At 41.0% G+C, this 18,105-nt stretch overlaps 1 long non-coding RNA gene across 1 annotated transcript in view; it reads right to left on the bottom strand.

Annotated features, from left to right (window-relative positions):
* Positions 1 to 378: 378 nt before the first annotated feature.
* Positions 379 to 18,105, bottom strand: part of LOC127042917 (uncharacterized) — a 56,378-nt gene continuing 38,651 nt past the window's right edge. The window contains exon 3 of the long non-coding RNA XR_007772104.1: positions 379 to 536. This is a non-coding gene — a long non-coding RNA (uncharacterized LOC127042917). The remainder of the gene's footprint in view (positions 537 to 18,105) is intronic.

Genomic DNA, 18,105 nt, shown 5'->3' with positions numbered 1-18,105 from the left:
AAAGGGACCAAACACTTCTCTAGATAAGCACCTAGCATGTCCGATGGCGGAGGGGGCATGCTAAAGTACAGAGAGTTTGCAGCTGGAGCAATCCAGCAATCCCTGGCTGCTCCCAGAGTCTAAATGGGGGCTGTAATATGCTGATGTGATTTAGCATAGCCCTGTGGCTCCTCTAAGTTATGTCAGCAACCTAATAGCACCGCAGCTGCTCTGGGCATCTAAGGACTGCAAAGGTTTTAAAGCCTCACTTACCCGACTCTCTTCCTTTGATGAAGGGTGTCATAACATTGCCTGATTGATATTAATTAATCTTGTGCTTGCTTAGCTCATCTTTCTCTCTAATGTCAAGATAAATAACAAATCAAGGCACACCTGGTTGTTGTTTGTTGTTGTTGAAGACCTTCATGTGTGAGGGCTGGCTGGCTGGGCATCACCCTCATTAAACTCCCATGCCAACTTCAGTTTTTTTATTCCTTGTCTCTCTCTTTCTTCTCATCTAGTTCTCTCTCTCTTTGTTGATTCTCCCCAGGAAGCTCCTAAATGAAACACAGACCATAGAAAAAAATTTTTTTTGAAAGTGACTGGTGATTTTGGGTGTCTCTGTTTTTGGGTGACCAACTTGAGACCCCTTGAAGAGACTGAGCTTCCAAACCCTGCAAATCAGGCCCTTTAAAGTGTTCAAAACTGGGAACCCAAAATCACTAGACAGTTTTGAAAATCTTGGCCCAAGTCCAACTGTAAAGAATGTTTTACGGTGCCATCACTTAGGCAAGGTGTTCAGGTACTACAGTGATGACAGCTGTATAAGAACCTAGCTGTACTATCTTCAGCTCAGAAAGGAAAGAGCATATTCTGCTTTTGAGTGATGAAACTATCTCCAAGACTGAGCTGAAAGGTCTGTCTGACTCGTCATTGAGCAAATCATTTAAATGAACATGCGTAAAAATACAACATTTAATACAAGTAGTGTAAGTGTATCTGCATAAAGGCATGCACAAAATAGCAATATCTCAAAAGCAATGGAGAAAAGAAACAGGATTAGAAAGCCCTGCTCAGGTGCACACATACAGATCTCCAAATAAATGCTGCCACCTGCACTCAAAGTTTGCAGTCATAACCTGTAGTGAGTCCAAATCACATAAACCTGACAGGCATGACAATTCTGGCCAGTAAGATGCTGCTCTCAGCCTCAGTAGATCACGTCCACAGGCTGTGTTGAGTTTGGAACAGTGATTTGTACTGTAAGCTAGTTCAGCTGTGAAGTCCTTCTGCTTGGTAATTCCTGAGCGCTTCTGTAAATACATGTACAGAATTGCTAACTGTGGGCATTAGGTTCTATGAAGGTCTACTGATTCTATCTGCTGTGCAAGCCAAGGACTTGATCTAACACAGACTTCTTATGTGACCTTGTTATTTAGTCCCTTGTGCCTCAGTTCCCCATCTGTAAAATGGGGATAATAGCTCTTTCCTACATCACAAGGATGTTGTAAGGATAAATACATTAAAGATTGTGAGGTGCTCAGACACTACAGGAATGATAGTCATGTAAGTATTTAATATAGCCAGATATAATATGGCTTGTATTGTGTTCCTGTCCATCATACATGGAGTGCACCATGTAAGAGTATTTGAGCATGCATTGATACTGCTTCCTTTAATTTGCTAAGGGCAGTTGTTGCAATATTATTCATTGGTTGCATTGTGGCTATACCCTGGGTCTGTAGTGATGCTGTGGGATAGTACTGGCTGGGGATGGCATGTACACCACACTTGAATAGTTTGTAGTTAGCATTGGTGGGGAGCAAGTGTGTTGTGCTGCATTAATGTGTGATAGCTTACTGAACTATGTTTTCAGAACTGCTTCATAAACTGTAACGTTTCTTTTGCATGACCTGTGGCTAGTGCCACCTTTGGCCACACAATGAATTTTGAGATTAAGGTTTGGAAACATAGACCCTATCTGGAAACAGGATCTTCCATATACCACAATTTCCATTGATATATGTTTTTCTGCAGACCACATTTTCTGCAATGTAAATGTCTACCTGCCAACAGTTCTGGCCTGTATGGATATGCAGTTTGGAGCTGATGCAAGCATATACTGCAACATTAGCCACAGAATACAAATTGCACTATACCACACAATCAGTGGTGAGTTTCTGGGTTTTAAAATGAAACTTGCTTTCTCTACCACAGGCTCCCAAGATCTGGGCAAATTCTGTTCTCTGGTGCACAGGAGTAAATTTGGAGAGTAGTTCCACTGAATTGCTTTTATTTTCCTCCTGAGTCTTGGTAGGACTCCATACATACGTGGACCCTGCCCTGTCTAGGGCCTTCAGGAGTGACTGCAATGAAAATAATAGATAATACTTTACAGGTGAAAGCAAGATCAGAACTTGACTCACTAAGTAGCAAACACATGAAATATGGAATGTCATCTTAGCTTTGAGCTGGCTACATTTGTTAGTTTGAATCAGACTCATAACCCCAAAGTCTGACCTCAGGCACATATGTGCAAAGGCTGTGGCAAGGGGGAGGCAGTTGAGAAAGACTCAGTCTCTTCCCATTGCTTCCCCTCTACCAGTGCTTTTCTTCACCTCAGAGAAAGACTCTGGCAGTGGGAAAAGTCTCTGCTGGCTCCCTGTTGCTGGAGCCTTCCCTAGCTGCAGTGAAAGGCTCCGGTAGGGGGGAGCTGATGAAGTCTTCTCTTGCTGCCTCTCTTCTGCCAGACCCTTTCACTGACATGTAGCTAGTGGTGTATATTGTAGATGCAGCCAAAAAGGTGGTCCCTGCCCCAAAGAGCTTACAATGTAAGTAAAGTACCTCATTCCTCAAAGCCCTTCCAGACATCAAAGGAACATAAGAGCTATCTGGTGCAAGTCTAAAATTACTGCAGAATTTTTTTACTCTAATAAGGACAAGGGGCATCTATATGTGTCATTTCACAATTCCTCACTCTCCCTTGCGGATAGCTGTGCTGCCATAATGCATTTTTGACAATTTGGTGTAAACAGATTTATTTGTCTTTTGCTTTTTACACAGAAAACATAACATGAAGGAACCACAGGCATAGAGGGGTTTACATAACTATATTTACTAGCTGTACACAACATGAAATGCCCTGTTATACATATACAATGCTGCTATGGCTGGTTTCTAAAGCACAGAAAATGATGAGCACCACTAGTGCTTACTGGCTACTTAAAGGGATACTACTCAATTCTTATATACTACAAGATCACATGTAATTTGGAAATCAGTAAAGGTTTGATAAAGTAATTTTTCAGTCTCTTTTAGGGGCATGAAGAAGTGGGTTTTGTTGGACAACTTGGTAAAGAAATAGTTGAAGTGAAAGACAGAAAGATAGCAAAAGTAACCTCTCATTCCAAGTCAATGGAAGTTGTCTTATTGACTTCAGTGGGCTATAGATCAAGCCTTTGAAGCATGATCGATTAGCTATTACTTGAGATATAGGGTTGGATCCTTGACTTAGCTCTGGCTGATTTATGCCACTCTTCCTGTGCAAAATAGCCTCAAAAGAGTCTTAATGTGTTCTTGGGAGATTTCTCCAGTGCAGCGGGATCCCCAGGCGGTACAGAGTCACCATAGTGACTCTGGTGCCACCCCCTCCCAGTCCACAGTGCAGGAGGCCAGGCAGGAGCATCTCCACATCCTGGCAACCTGCCAGTGCCAGAATGGCCCCTTTTGGGGACTGTGGGCAGCCAGGACTAGTCAAGCAGTTCACTTGCACTATGAGTCCAGAATGGCACAGATCAGCCCAAAGAATAGTGCTTAAAGCCATCTTTGCCCCACTCCTTTGGTCTTGAACCAGGAGCAACTCAGCCAGACTAAAGGCTTCTGCCCATTAGTTTTGTATTAGTTCAATGCAGATACATCAGAGCTTTCATGGGGTTGCTCCCTGACCTCCAAATAATTTTTTTAAAGAAAAGGATTAGGATTAAAATTTTCACAAAGGCTCCTAAACTATTCAAGCCTTTTGGCAAATCTTACCTTGCAGAGTGAGATGGTCATTAAATTATCAATACAGTAAATTAAAGAATAGGCTGTTGACTTTCACAGTTATTCTTTTAAAAGCAATAATACATTGAAAGGGGATTTATTTTCAAGTGTGCACTCAGGGGCAAGGGGAACAGGTGGAAGGTCCTAGCAATGGGACACGGAGCCTTTCTTTCAGTGTAGCTGCTTTTACATCTGGCCAAGTCAGTAACTAAATTTCATTATCATGTGATGGTTGTTGGGTGGGCTGTGGACAACGACGTGGATGTTTGGGGATGGGAACAGAGCTTTTGGAATTGTGTTAATGAAACAAGGAGAGAATAAATTTAAAGCTGTTTGCTTTTCACAGTTTTGAAGTGTCTTCTGAATCTGGCACCATTGAGACATCTATGGTTTTTTGTTTGTTTTTCCCATTAGTAAATTGCTGAGCATATCTTACAAAGAATAAAATAAATGAGACTCCTTGATATGCATGAGGAATTCTGGGCAGGACAGCAGAAATCTGAATCCTCTGGAAATGGTTGTAAGCATGGTGTAAAATGAAAATTATGGTGCCCTGTTTCTCATTAAGCAGTTATTTTCCTATTCCTTTAGAAAGCTCTGTCTCCTTTTGTGGATTCACTGTATCTCAGGTGGAAAGGAATGACACTCCACAGTGACACTTGTCTGAGAGACAGATTCTTCAGTTTCAGAATCTTGAACGGGCACAGCAGAAAGGTGAAGCATGCACACGAATGCCCGTCCCTGATCCCAAAGAAATCTGCTATCTGCACTGTTGTGACTGATTCTCAAAACAGAGCAGCTGAGATTTTTAACAGCATGACAACCTTCTCTTTGACTCACTGCTACCATTTTGATGTAACTTTTTGAGGGTTTATGCTTAGGTTTATTGAGCTGGTCACTCATAAGGGGTAGAGGCTTACTTGTTGTTCTTCCATTATCTGAGGGAAGGAAGCACTCGCTAAATGTTTTATTTTATTTAACTGCAAGCCTTTTACACAAATTTTCTCTTTCTCTAATGACTCTTTTTATGATGAAGGCAAATGCAAGCTAAGGGTTTTTTAATCAAAATATAAGGATTTTTTGGATGTATTTGCATGTGTGTATTTCCTATCTATACACACAGATATATCTATATTGATATCTAGATCTAGATTAGATATAGATATTCAAGGAGTAGCTCTGTTAGGTGGTAATAGCAACAGGCTTTTATCCTCTATGATCCTGTGACCTTAAGAGCCGCTTAATGCCCACTGGCAGAGGGTTTATGTAACAACAACCCCTTTCAAGCCTGACAAACACACTACACCTAACACATTGCTGTCACAATAGTTACCTATAAAGAATGTTGTGTGAGATAGCAAATGTAAGCTAGTGACACACTGGTCATTAATGTCATTGTGAAATGTATGTATTACCACCACAGAGGAATTCTGAGTGCTTACTGACAGTATGCTTGAAAGTCTGTAGCCAAACAAAGTGAGGAACAGGTTTTCTTCTAGACAAGAGGGAGGTTAGTTATCTCCATGTCCCCAGTGTAAACTGAGCCTGGTGATGCCAGAGATAATGATGAGTTCATTTGCCTGGAAGATAAACAGCAGGCACAAATTAACAAGAGGATGTGAAATCAGCAGGGGAAGGCACTGGAGTCTGAACTCCAAGGGTTCATCCTGATGCTAGTGACAAAGACAACAAACTTTGGGTAATATAAGGAGAAGCAAGAAGACATTTGTGTTGTCCATCACTGAGGGAACAAAGAGGTCAGCACTCTTTGCAACTATGAACAGTGAATCCCCAGCTGTGTAGGCTGGTGATGCTAACAAGTGACTGTAGGTGAGAAAACTGCCTTAGGCATGATTGTAGCCTGCTGAGTTAAGTTTTAGTCACTGGAAAGGCTGATTACACGTTTGTTTTATTTATAAACATTTTTTATTACCTCTGCTTAGTATCACTTACATCTCTGGTCTTTCTTAATAAATTTATTCTTTGTATTATAAATTCATCTCAGTACTGCTGTGTTAAAGTGAGGTGTGCATCCTCTGCTGAGCCAACAATCTGGTGTGTGTTCTGCCTCTTTGGAGACAGCAGACTCAGTGACTTCTGTGAGTGTCCGATGGCAGGGGCTGGGTACCACAGAACAATCCTTCAGGGAATTCAGGAGCTGAGGAAACAGCATGTTACGTGCAAATCAAATGGATGTTTTGCAAAGGAGTTGTCGAAGTGAAGGAGGAGTGACTACATACCCCTCAGGGTGAGTTGGTATGTCTGTTTGCTTGTAGTGTGCTTGCTTGCTTGCCTTGAGTCTGCTTGATTTGAAGTTTATAGTGTGGTCTGGTTGTGGGGCTGTGTGCTGAGCCTAGTGGCCTGAGAGGCAAGGCTGAGAGCTTCCTAACGAGGCTATAGCCTGCTATTCTTTGATCCCTAATCCTGTTAGCCCCATCTTCTTGCTAAGGGCTCCTAACTCAGAGAGAACAGGGGTTTAAAAAGCCAGCTCTGAAGTGACCAGAGGAGCTAGCGAACAGGAACAGCAAATGGGAGTTTTGCAAAAGGAGTCTACAGAGGGAGTGTGAAATCCTGATCCTCCTAATAAACATTATCTAAACTTAGACCAATAACTCCCACTTTAAAAACACGCATGCACACGCACAAAGAAGACACAGAAAACCACCCCTGCAAGCATAAAAATAATGCAGGCAGAAGTCCACAGCAGAGTAGGGGCTATCCAGTTTATTGTCCTGAATTCAGCATGTATGATTTACTTGCCTGTGAGCCAATGGCATGTGTGTGCATTCGGTGCAAGCAGCTCATGGCCCTCAGAGGCAGAGTATGGTCTCTTGAGACCAGAGTGGTGGAACTGGAGGAGCTAAGGGAGACCGAGAGGTATGTATATGAGACTTTCTGGGACACAGTAAACTGGTTCCAACTCCAGTCTGACAGATTCTGTGCTGCTGAGGTGGATGAATGTCTCAGGAAAAAAGAACATCAAGCTGGAGCAGAGGGAAACAATCTTGTAGTTGAGAACCTCCTCCAGATAATGTCATGGTAAATCCTCATACTGGGGATATCTCTCCTAGGGAGAGGACCCATGTTATTAGGAAGAGACAGGTAATAGTGATAGGGGAAAATGATTATTGGAAATATAGATAGCTGGGTTTGTGATGACTGGGAGAACTGCAAGGTGAATTGCTTGCTGAGTGCAAAGGTTGCGGATCTCTCGAAACACCTAGACAGACTTACGTGCACTTCCAGGGAGGAGCCGGTGGTTGTGGTACATATAGGTACCAATGACATGGGGAAAGCTAGGAAAGGAGTCCTGGAGGCCAAATATGGGTTGCTAGAAAATGCTTCCAGTTCCAATCACAGGACCCGTTAGACAGGCAGAACTGCAAGGTCTCAATGCATGGTTGAGATGATGGTGTTTGGAGGAGGGTTTTAGGTTTATTAGGAAATGGAGAACCTTTTGAGAAAGATGGAGCCTATACAATAAGTATAGGTTCCACTTTTGAAAAAATGGAAGTCAAATCCTAGTGAGGTAAATAGAAAGGAGCATAAACACTGCCAAGTTAAGTGTAAAAATGTAATAAGAAAAGCCAAAAACGAGTTTGAAAAACAGCTAGTGAAAAACTCTAAAGGTAATAACAAAATCTTTTTTAAGTACATCAGAAGCAGGAAGCCTGCTAAACAACCAGTGAGGCCCCTGGATGATTGAGATACAAAAGGAGCACTTAAAGATGATAAAGTAATTGCAGAGAAACTAAATGAATTCTTTGCTTCAGTCTTCACTGCTAAGGATTTTAGGGAGATTCCCAAACCTGAGCCGTCCTTTGTAGGTGACAAATCTGCGGAATTGTCACAGATTGAAGTGTCATTAGAGGAGGCTTTGGAATGAATTGATAAATTTAACAGTAACAAGTCACTGGGACCAGATTGCATTCACTCAAGAGTTCTGAAAGAACTCAAATGTGAAATTGCAGAACTATTAACTATGGTTTGTAACCTGTCCTTTAAATCAGCTTCTGTACCCACCGACTGGAAGATAGCTAATGTAATGCCAATATTTAAAAAGGGCTCTAGAGGTGATCCTGGCAATTACAGACCGGTAAGTCTAGTGTCAGTACCGGGCAAATTAGTTGAAACAATAGTAAAAAATAAAATTGTCAGACACATAGAAGAACATAAATTGTTGGGCAAAAGTCAACATGGTTTCTGTAAAGGGAAATCATGTCTTGCTAATCTATTAGAGTTCTTTTAAGGGGTCAACAAACATGGACAAGGTGGATCCAGTGGACATAATGTGCTTAGATTTCCTGAAAGCCTTTGGCAAGGTCCCTACCAAAGGTTCTTATGTAAATTAAGTTGTCATGGGATAAGAGGGAAGATCCTTTCATGGACTGAGAACTGGTTAAAAGAGAGGGAACAAAGGTTAGGAATAAATGGTAAATTTTCAGAATGGAGAGGGGTAACTAGTGGTGCTCCCCAAAGGTCAGTCTTAGGACCAATCCTTTTCAACTTATTCATAAATGATCTGGAGAAAGGGGTAAATAGTGAAGTGGCAAAGTTTGCAGGTGATACTAAACTGCTCAAGATAGTTATGACCAAAGCAGACTGTGAAGAACTTCAAAAAGATCTCACAAAACTAAATGATTGGACAACAAAATGGCAAATGAAATTTAATGTGGATAAATATAAAGTAATGCACATTGGAAAAAATAACCCCAACTATACATACAATATGATGGGTGCTAATTTAGCTACAATGAATCAGGAAAGAGATCTTGGAGTCATTGTGGATAGTTCTCTGGAGCCTTCCACGCAATGTGCAGCAGAAGTCAAAAAAGCAAACAGTATGTTAGGAATCATTAAAGAAAGGATAGAGAATAAGACAGAGAATATTTTACTACTCTTATATAAATCCATGGTACGCCCACATCTTGAATACTGCATACAGATGTGGTCTCCTCATCTCAAAACAGATATATTGGTACTAGAAAAGGTTCAGAGAAGGGCAACTAAAATGATTAGGGGTTTGGAATGGGTCCCATATGAGGAGAGACTAAAGAGGCTAGGACTTTTCATCTTGGAAAAGAGGAGACTAAAGGGGGATATGATAGAGGTATATAAAATCATGAGTGGTGTGGAGAAAGTGAACAAGGAAAAGTTATTTACTTGTTCCCATAATATAAGAACTAGGGGCCACCAAATGATATTAATGGGCAGCAGGTTTAAAGGAAATAAAATGAAGTTCTTCACACAGTGCACAGCCAACCTCTGGAACTCCTTGCCTGAGGAGGTTGTGAAGGCTAGGACTATAACAGCGTTTAAAAGAGAACTAGATAAATTCATGGAGGTTAAGTCCATTAATGGCTATTAGCCAGGATGGGTAAGGAATGGTGTCCCTAGCCTCTGTTTGTCAGAGAGTGGAGATGGATGGCAGGAGAGAGATCACTTGATCATTGCCTGTTAGGTTCACTCCCTCTAGGACACCTGGCATTGGCCACTGTCTGCAGGCAGGATGCTGGGCTGGATGAACCCTTGGTCTGACCCAGTATGGCCATTCTTATGTTCTTATCTAAATCAAAATGGAACCAAATTTCTGGAATGTAAAATTAAAAAGGTTGCAGAGGAGTTTTTAAACTAGGGTCTAGGGGAATGCTGGCAGGTGTGGAAGAGAACATGGTTCAGACAGACACTTCCTCTGGGGGAGGATTTATTGAGGGGGATATTCTACATCTTAGGAAAGAGAAGAGGATAAAAGTTGATAAAGTACAGGTAAGAGCTGATGAGAAACAGACAAACAAAAGAGTTCCATTCAATTACAGCACATGAAGACAGACAACAAAATAATGACAAATTTTATAAGTGCTTGTATACAAATGCAAGAAGTTCAAATACTAAAATGGGTGAAACTTAGTGTCTGGTATTAAATAAGGATATTACTTTAATAGGCATCACAGAAACTTGGTGGAGCAATGATAATCAGTGGGACCCAAAATACCATGGTACACAATATGACAAAGTAGGCTGCATTGGTGGGAGAGTGGCACTATGTGAAAGAAATCATAGAGTCAAAAATAGTAAAAATCTTACGTAAATCGAACAGTACCATAGAATCTCTATGGATAGAAATTCCATGCTTGAATAATAAGAGTATAGCAGTAGGAATATACTGTCAATCACTTTGACTGGGATAGTGATGATGATTGTGAAATGCCGGAGACATTAGAAAGGCTACAAAAACAGAAAGCCCAGTAATAAGGGGGCATTTCAGCTATTCCCATATCAACTGGGAACACGTCACTTCAGGATGGAATGCAGAGATAAAATTTCTAGACACCATTAATGACTGCTCTAGTCCTGGAACCCATAAGGGGAGTGACAATTTTTGATTTAGTCCTAGCAGTGAAGAGGCTCTAGTCCAAGAGTGAATAATAGCAACCATAATGTAATTAAAGTTAACATCTTTATGGGGGGGAGGGTGAATACCAAAGAAACTCATCACAGTAGCATTTAACATAAAAAAGGGGAACTACACAAAATTGAGGAGGATAATTAAATATAAATTAAAAGGAACAGTCATGAGTAAAATGTCTGTAAGTTGCATGGAAACTTTAAAAAATCTGCATAATACAGGATCAAACTATATGTTTACCTGCCCACATCACCCCAAATAAAAAGTCAGTAAGAGGACCAAAAAATGCAACCATGGCTAAACAGTAAGAATTAGTTAGAGGCAAAAAGACATCTTTTCAAAATTGGAAGTCAAATCCTACTGAGGAAAATAGAAAGGAATACAAACTCTGTCAAGTCAGGTATAATTAGGCAGGCCAAAAAAGAATTTTAAGAGCAACTAACCAAACACAAAAACTAACAGCAAATTTTTTTTAGGTACATCAGTAGCAGAAAGCCTGCCAAACAATCGAGGAGCTAAAGAAGCACTCAAGGAAGAAAAGGCTGTTGTGGAGAAGCTAAGTGAACTATTTGCTTTCTTTTTTCAGTGCAGAGGATGTGAGGGAGATTCCCATTCTTTTTAGGTGACAAATCTGAGGAACCATCCCAGATTGAGGTGTCAGTAGAGGAGGTTTTGGAACAAATTGCTACCAGTCACCAGGGCCAGATGGTAATCACACAAGAGTTCTGAAGGAACTCAAATATGAAATTGCAGAACTACTAACTGTGGTATGTAACCTGTCACTTGAATCAGCCTCTATACCAAATGACTGGGTGGAAAGTTAATATAATGTTGATTTAAAAAAAAAAAGGCTCTGGAGGAGATCCTGGCAATTATAGGTCGGTAAGCCTAACTTCAGTACCAGGCAAACTGGTTGAAACTATAGTAAAGAATAGTATTATCAGACACATAGATGAACACGATATATTGGAGGAGGAGTCAACACGGCTTTTGTAAAGGGAAATCATGACTCACAAATGTATTAGAATTCCTTGATGGTGTCAACAAACGTGGACAAGTGTGATCCAGTGAATAGAATGTACTTGAACTTTCAGAAAGCCTTTGACAAGGGCTCTTGACCTTAAGCAAAATAAGCAGTCATGGGATAAGAGGGAAGGTCCTCTCATGCATCAGTCACTGATAGGAAACAAAGGTTAGGAATAAATGGTCTGTTTTCAGAGTGGAGTGGGTAAATAGCAGGATCAATACTGGGACCAGTGCTGTTCAGTATAGTCATAAATGATCTGGAAAAAGAGGTAAACAGTGACGTAGATGATACACAATTCGTAGATGATACAAAATTACTGAAGATAGGTAAGTTGAAAGCTAATTGTGAAGAGTTACAAAGAAATCTCACAAAACTGCATGACTGAGCCAAAAATGTTAGATGAAATTCAATGTGGATAAATGCAAAGTAATGGACTTTGGAAAACATAATCCCGATCCTTACATACAAAATGACGGGGTACAAATGAGCTATTATCACTCAAGAAAAAACTTGGAGTCATCATGGTTAGTTCTCTGTAAACATCCCCTCAATGTGCAGCGCAGTCAAAAAAGCTAACGGAATGTTAGGAACCATTATGAAAGGGATAGATAATAAACCAGAAAATATTATAATGCTCTATATAAATCCATGGTATGCCCACACCTTGAATACTGCATGCAGTTGTGGTTGCCTCATCTCAAAAAAGATACATTAGAATTGAAAAAAGTACAGAGAAGAGCAACAAAAGTCATTAGGGGTCTGGAATAGCTTCCATATGAGGAGAGATTAAAAAGGCTAGGACTGTTCATCTTAGAAAAAAGATGACTAAGGGGTGGTGTGATAAAGGTCTATAAAATCATGAATGGTGTGGAACAAAAGAGTTAATCCTTCACATAACACAAGAACCATGAGTCACCCAATGAACTTAATAGGCAGCAGATTTTAAACAAAAGGAGTACTTCTTCACACAACACATAGTCAACCTGTGGAACGCATTGCCAGGGGATGTTGTGAAGGCCATAAGTACACCTGGGTTCAAAAATGAATTAGATAAGTTCATGGAGGACAGGTCTATCAATGGTTATTAGCCAAGATGGTCAGGGCCACAACCCCATGTTCTGGTTATCCCTAAACCTCTGACTACCAGAAGTTGGGACAGGATGACAGGGGATCAATCACTTGATAAATTGCCCATTTCTGTTCATTCTCTCTGAAGCATGTGGTGCCTGCTCCTGTCAGAAGACAGATGCTGGGCTAGATGGATGATTGGTTTGACACAGTATGGACATGCTTATATATTTTTTGGGGGAACAGGCCACTTACAGAGAAATGTTACCAGTTCCCATCTCTAGCTAGCCAGGACTCCAAATTCCTGTGGAGCTCAGCACACACATTCTTCACAGGGACAGGATTCTATTAGCTTAAAGAGTGCCTTTCTTGTCCCTTCAGAGTTCTGCAGCTTGTCTGCCCACTAATAATATGCATTTGCCCCCTCTCTGACAAGTAACTTAATATATGACATGAAGTTATTACAAAGTACTCAGATGGTGACTAGTGCACCATTATGTTTTGTAAATCAGTACATAGGAGGTAAATTCTCTAACCTTCTTTTCAGCTGTGGAGGTACTTAGCTGCAGTAGAGCAAACCTATGTGGTTTCACTGAGCAGGGGGACCAAGATTTGAGAAGCCCATGAAAGAAGTTTGAATCCCATCTTCCCTGACTCATGTCTTTCTGTCCTGCAATCTTCAAAAGCCCTCTCACCATTTTTCCATATTCTTCCTCATCGTTGTGGGGACACATCTAGTCTTGCTATGCAGGCTGCAGTTTTCTAAGCCAGATTTTCAAAAGCACCCAGCAGCTTCCTTTATTCTCAATTCTCTGTCCTCTTACACACTCGGATGCATAGCAGGAATGAGGCATCTTTATTGTCCTCAATGGGAGTCGCTCTGCTACTGGACATATTTGAAAACTTGGTCATATATCTGAGTGCTCTTGGAGCTTCCTCAGGTTTGAAATGCCTAGAAAAAAATTCACACTTGTGACTAAAGTAACTAGACAAGGTTTTAGAGTAGTATGGAACAGGTACAACTGATAGGACCTACAGTGGTCCTGATAAACTACCTGTCTTGAAATGTTCATTTCTTGATTGTATTTTATATAAAACAGTGCCATGTTGATGCTGGAATATATGTCTATAGCTCCATCAAAAGCATCCACTGATTTGGCTATCTGTTGTGCAAGGAGTTATGACTTGGGGCCATGATCCAAAGGCCACTGAAATCAATAGAATAGCCTATTAACTTGAATAGGCTTTGGATCAGGCCCTCTGTAAATATGGCACATATATTCCCAAGAATTGAAGCTGGCTAGAACTTACCTAAAAACCTTGGTTGGTTGATAAATAACAAAATTGATCTGTTTTGTTCATACAATGGCTAACGTTTGGAATGTGGCTTCTCCTCTGACAACTTATTTATAATTATTTTCCCCCCATGGAATTTTTCATACTTCTTACATGATGCATCAGCAGAAAAATCTTGTTCTATTCCTGTGAATACACAGTGAAAGAAATCTGAGTTATGAGAGAAGTATTGCTTAGAGGGGGAAAAAAGAACAACAAAAATACCCATTTAACTACTTGCAAAAGTTATGGGTCAAGTGCTTGCAATTTAAAACTTTTTTTGCAAGACCCTAAGCCTATATCTATTAAAATTCTAGTAGACATTTGATGAGTGTGTTTAAGTGTTATAGAATTTGCTATAGTTATTTGTTTTATGCCAACTAAATGCCAAAACGTCCTGTGTGTGTCAAAACAAAATTAATTTAATATGTTAATAAAAAATGCAATTTTATCCCTATTTCTTCTTATGTAATTGAGTTAACTGAGTTAATCTTGAGAAATTGGGTTTATCTTTCATAAGTGCCATTCAGTTTACACTGAAATTTGCAATAACTACCACATTAAATGCAAATTACTGCCAAGACTTTGCGCAGCTCAGCTGGCCCCAGGAATTGGTCCCAGTCTCTCTCTGGGAAGCCAATGTGAAGGGAGTGTAGGGGGTGGGGTGGGCAGATTGCATTGTCCTTCAGTTGCCTGGTACCTGCCCTGGTGCACTTGGTGTGCTCTATGCCCTTTGGGATGATGTGCCAGGACTGCTTCCTGATGCATCACACATTGAGGCTGGCCCTTGTGTTGGCTACTCAGTTAGGTAGCCTGTTTATGCCCTTCCTTGTGCAAGCAGCAGGTATAATTTGACTTTTGGTCTTCATATAAAAGAAGTAGATACCCAATTATAACAAAGCCACCGTAGCTTATTCAGAATGACACAAAGGACATCCTTCTTATTCAGATGTATGCTCTTCCCCCACCCTCATTGGTTTGTTTAGCTGTGAGTTTGGAACAGAAGGTCTATACGTCAGCAGTTGGATTAGTAAAAAACTCAGGCCATTATCTGGTATGCCTGCAGCTAGGCAGCTGTACTCACGTTACTGAATTAAGCTGTTTCCTACTATGCATCACACACAACATTGTTTCCCCTTAAACTCTTGAATTCCATTAAAGTGAACTAGGCTGGTGTTGTGCTAGTTGTGTGGCCAGCCCAGGAGGCATTGCTTTAGGACTTGTTTTAGGACTTTGGCTTCTCCCATTCCCCACTACACCCACAAGCTTGAGACTAGGACCTCAATTCATCCCTGCACTGGTGTGGAGATTGGTACAAAGAAGCTTGTGCCTCCCTTGTCTTGGGGATGACTAGTTTGCTCCCCAGCACAAAGTAATGCATCCTGAGGGCTATACAACGTGTACAATAGCTGCCATGACCGCTGTGGGCCTTGCATCAGCCAGGGAACAGCTAGGGCATAGGAACACCCAGCCAGACCTCTTGCACAACTCTGCTTGCCCCCCAGAGCCGAGGGCTCCTTGAGGTGTGTGTGTAAAGTTGGTAGATTCAGCTTGGCATCTGCTGGAGAGGCTGTCATGGTATAATTCCCCAATCTGAACCTTAGAGTCCCAAAGATGGGGTACCAGCATGAATTCCCCTAAGCTTAATTACCAGCTTAGATCTGATAGCTGCCACCAATCAGGACTTGGAGTGCCTGATACACTCTGGTCCCCCCAAAACCTTCCCTGGGGACCCCCAAGACCCAGACCCCCTGGATCTTAACACAAGGAAAGTAAACTCTTTCCCTCACCAGTGCCTCTCCTAGGCTTTCCCTCCTGGGTTACCCTGGAAGATCACTGTGATTCAAACCCCTTGAATCTTAAAACAGGGAGGAATGTCCCTTCCCCTCTCCCCTTTGCCTTCCTCGCTCTCCTTTCCCCCACCAATTCCCTGGTGAGTACAGACTCAGTTCCTTTGAGCCTTACAAGGGGAAAAAATCAATCAGGTCTTTAAAATAGAAAACTTTTAACAAAAGAAAGAAAGAGTAAAGATAATCACTGTAAATTCAAGATGGAATATTACAGGGTCTTTCAGCTTATAAACTCTAGAGAAAAGCCTCCCCCAGCAGAAATACAATTTAAAATACTTCCAGCCAAATACATATTAAATTCCTACCAGCCAGATACACATTTGCAAATAAAGAAAAACAATTAAAAAGACTAAACCGCCTTTCTACCTTTGTACTTACTAAATTTGAATAGAAGATTAGAGAGCCTGTAGGTACGTGCAGTTACTCTCAGAACCCAGAGAGAACAACAGACAAAGAAAAAGAATACACAAACAGACTTCCCTCCACCGAGATTTGAAAGTATTTTGTCTCCTGATTGGTCCTCTGGTCAGGTGTTCCTGGTTTCACTGTTTGTTAACCCCTTACAGGTAAAGGAAACATTAACCCTTAACTCTCTGTTTATGACAGAGGCCCTCTCCACCAAGGATATTTCCTGGGCATGTGCATGTGTGTAATTCAAATGGGATTCAAGGTGTGCTGCAGAAGTGAGGCACCTGAGGCTCTCTGATGAGAGTGGAGAAAGATCAGCAATCAGTATGTTTATATGCTATTTTGGTCAATAAGCAGAAGAGCTCTCCACAGTAAATCTTAACAGACCCATTGCCTTCTCCATGTTCCGCTTGACTGTTTAGTTTTCTGGAAATAATTTATCTTCCTTTCTCTTACATATAATCAATTGGAATAAATAAAAGCATAAAGAGCTCACAAGTAGCTCAGGATCAGTCTTGCCCTCCTTCAAACCTGCCTGGCTTATGATAAGATGACCCATAACCAGAACAAAGATGAAAAGGAAAACAGGTTAGAAGCATCAACATAAAATTCAGTTAAAAACATGACTGAACTGAAAAGCCTGAGGAGGATTTCTTTTGTTCATCAGTGGTATCCACATTACAGTAAATTGGGCTACTTTCCATCAAGCCAAGCAAGAAGAACACAGAGAAGGAATATAAACTCAGAACTAGTAGGCGAGGAAAAGAGCCATAACAAATTATATATTTTTTCAGTCCAAGCAAGTAATTTAAGGAGATTCAGTACATGGCACACCAGAAAAATATTTTTTTTTTCCTAGCAAAACATTTGATTTCAAAAGCAGCAGCAAATGGTTACTAAGCAATTGACATTTTCATAAGAAATTAAGCATTGTAAGCCTAGGGGATAGCAAACTGTATTTCAGCAAGCATATAGTTCCACTTCGATAATGTAGAAGATACTATTGGCCTAAAAAAGTTTCTGTGAAAGAATGCTCATATTAGCAATTTACCTGCAAGGTTAAATACTACAAAATCCAGTCCACTATCTTTATTTAGCTTTCCATATCAGGCTTGAAATTGAACTGGAATGGTTGACAAAAAGAAATTGTAATGACATATACCTTCGGAGGGTCTGACTGCATCTTAGTGAGGTTGTGTATTGAGCTGCCTTTGTGCAAGTCTTTCTATCTGTATTTTCTACCTTCTGGACTGCTACCTTTTTTTTTTAAAGTCAATTCAGTGCTTCAAAAATGTTGTCAACCTAGCAACTGTAGAAGAGGCCAAAATCGTTCATGGCTCCATGGTAGAGAGATGCCAGATCCTACCAGGCAATCTGCTTGGGTGGACCCCTGCTCTTTGCCAGAGCGTTAATCTATACATGTCCAGTCATGCAAATCATGAATGACAATGTGGACAGTGGTGGATCAGGACTCCCCATCGCACCCCGCTGATGAACATCTCCTTGACGTGGAGGGGGCTCCTAAGGATGAGAGTTCAATCTCTTTGCCATTTTCATTTTGGGGAGCTAAACTGTGCCTCCCTCAGCTCAGCAATCAGATATAAACCCAGCACTGGGGAGTGCTTGTAGGAAAAGCAACTAGCATAGCTAGTAATGCTAATGACCCTAGAAGGACATTTCTATATGAGTCTCCCTGTACCAAGCATGGCTGCTTGGAGTTGTGGGGTGTGTGATGGCTAGTCCCCTGAAAAGATCCCCCTTCTCCTCTCTATTTTTCCTCTGGCTTCTAGAGAGATTATGCCAGTCAAAGTCAGAACATCTCCAGGCAGTACGACTCAGCCAGTGTTCTTCCTCAACTCTGACTGTTAGAGTCATACCTGTGCACTTGGAATTCTGAGATTGCTTCCAAGAGAAGATGTGTCTATTTCACCTTGTTCACAAAACAATTGCTAGATGGTCACAGCTTTCTGCCACAGTGCCCCACTTACAAC

Source organism: Gopherus flavomarginatus, chromosome 1 (genome assembly GCF_025201925.1).
Source record: "Gopherus flavomarginatus isolate rGopFla2 chromosome 1, rGopFla2.mat.asm, whole genome shotgun sequence".
NCBI classification, from domain to species: domain Eukaryota; kingdom Metazoa; phylum Chordata; order Testudines; family Testudinidae; genus Gopherus; species Gopherus flavomarginatus.
The sequence above is the reverse complement of the archived record's forward strand: the minus strand, read 5'-3'. Positions and strand labels throughout refer to the sequence as shown.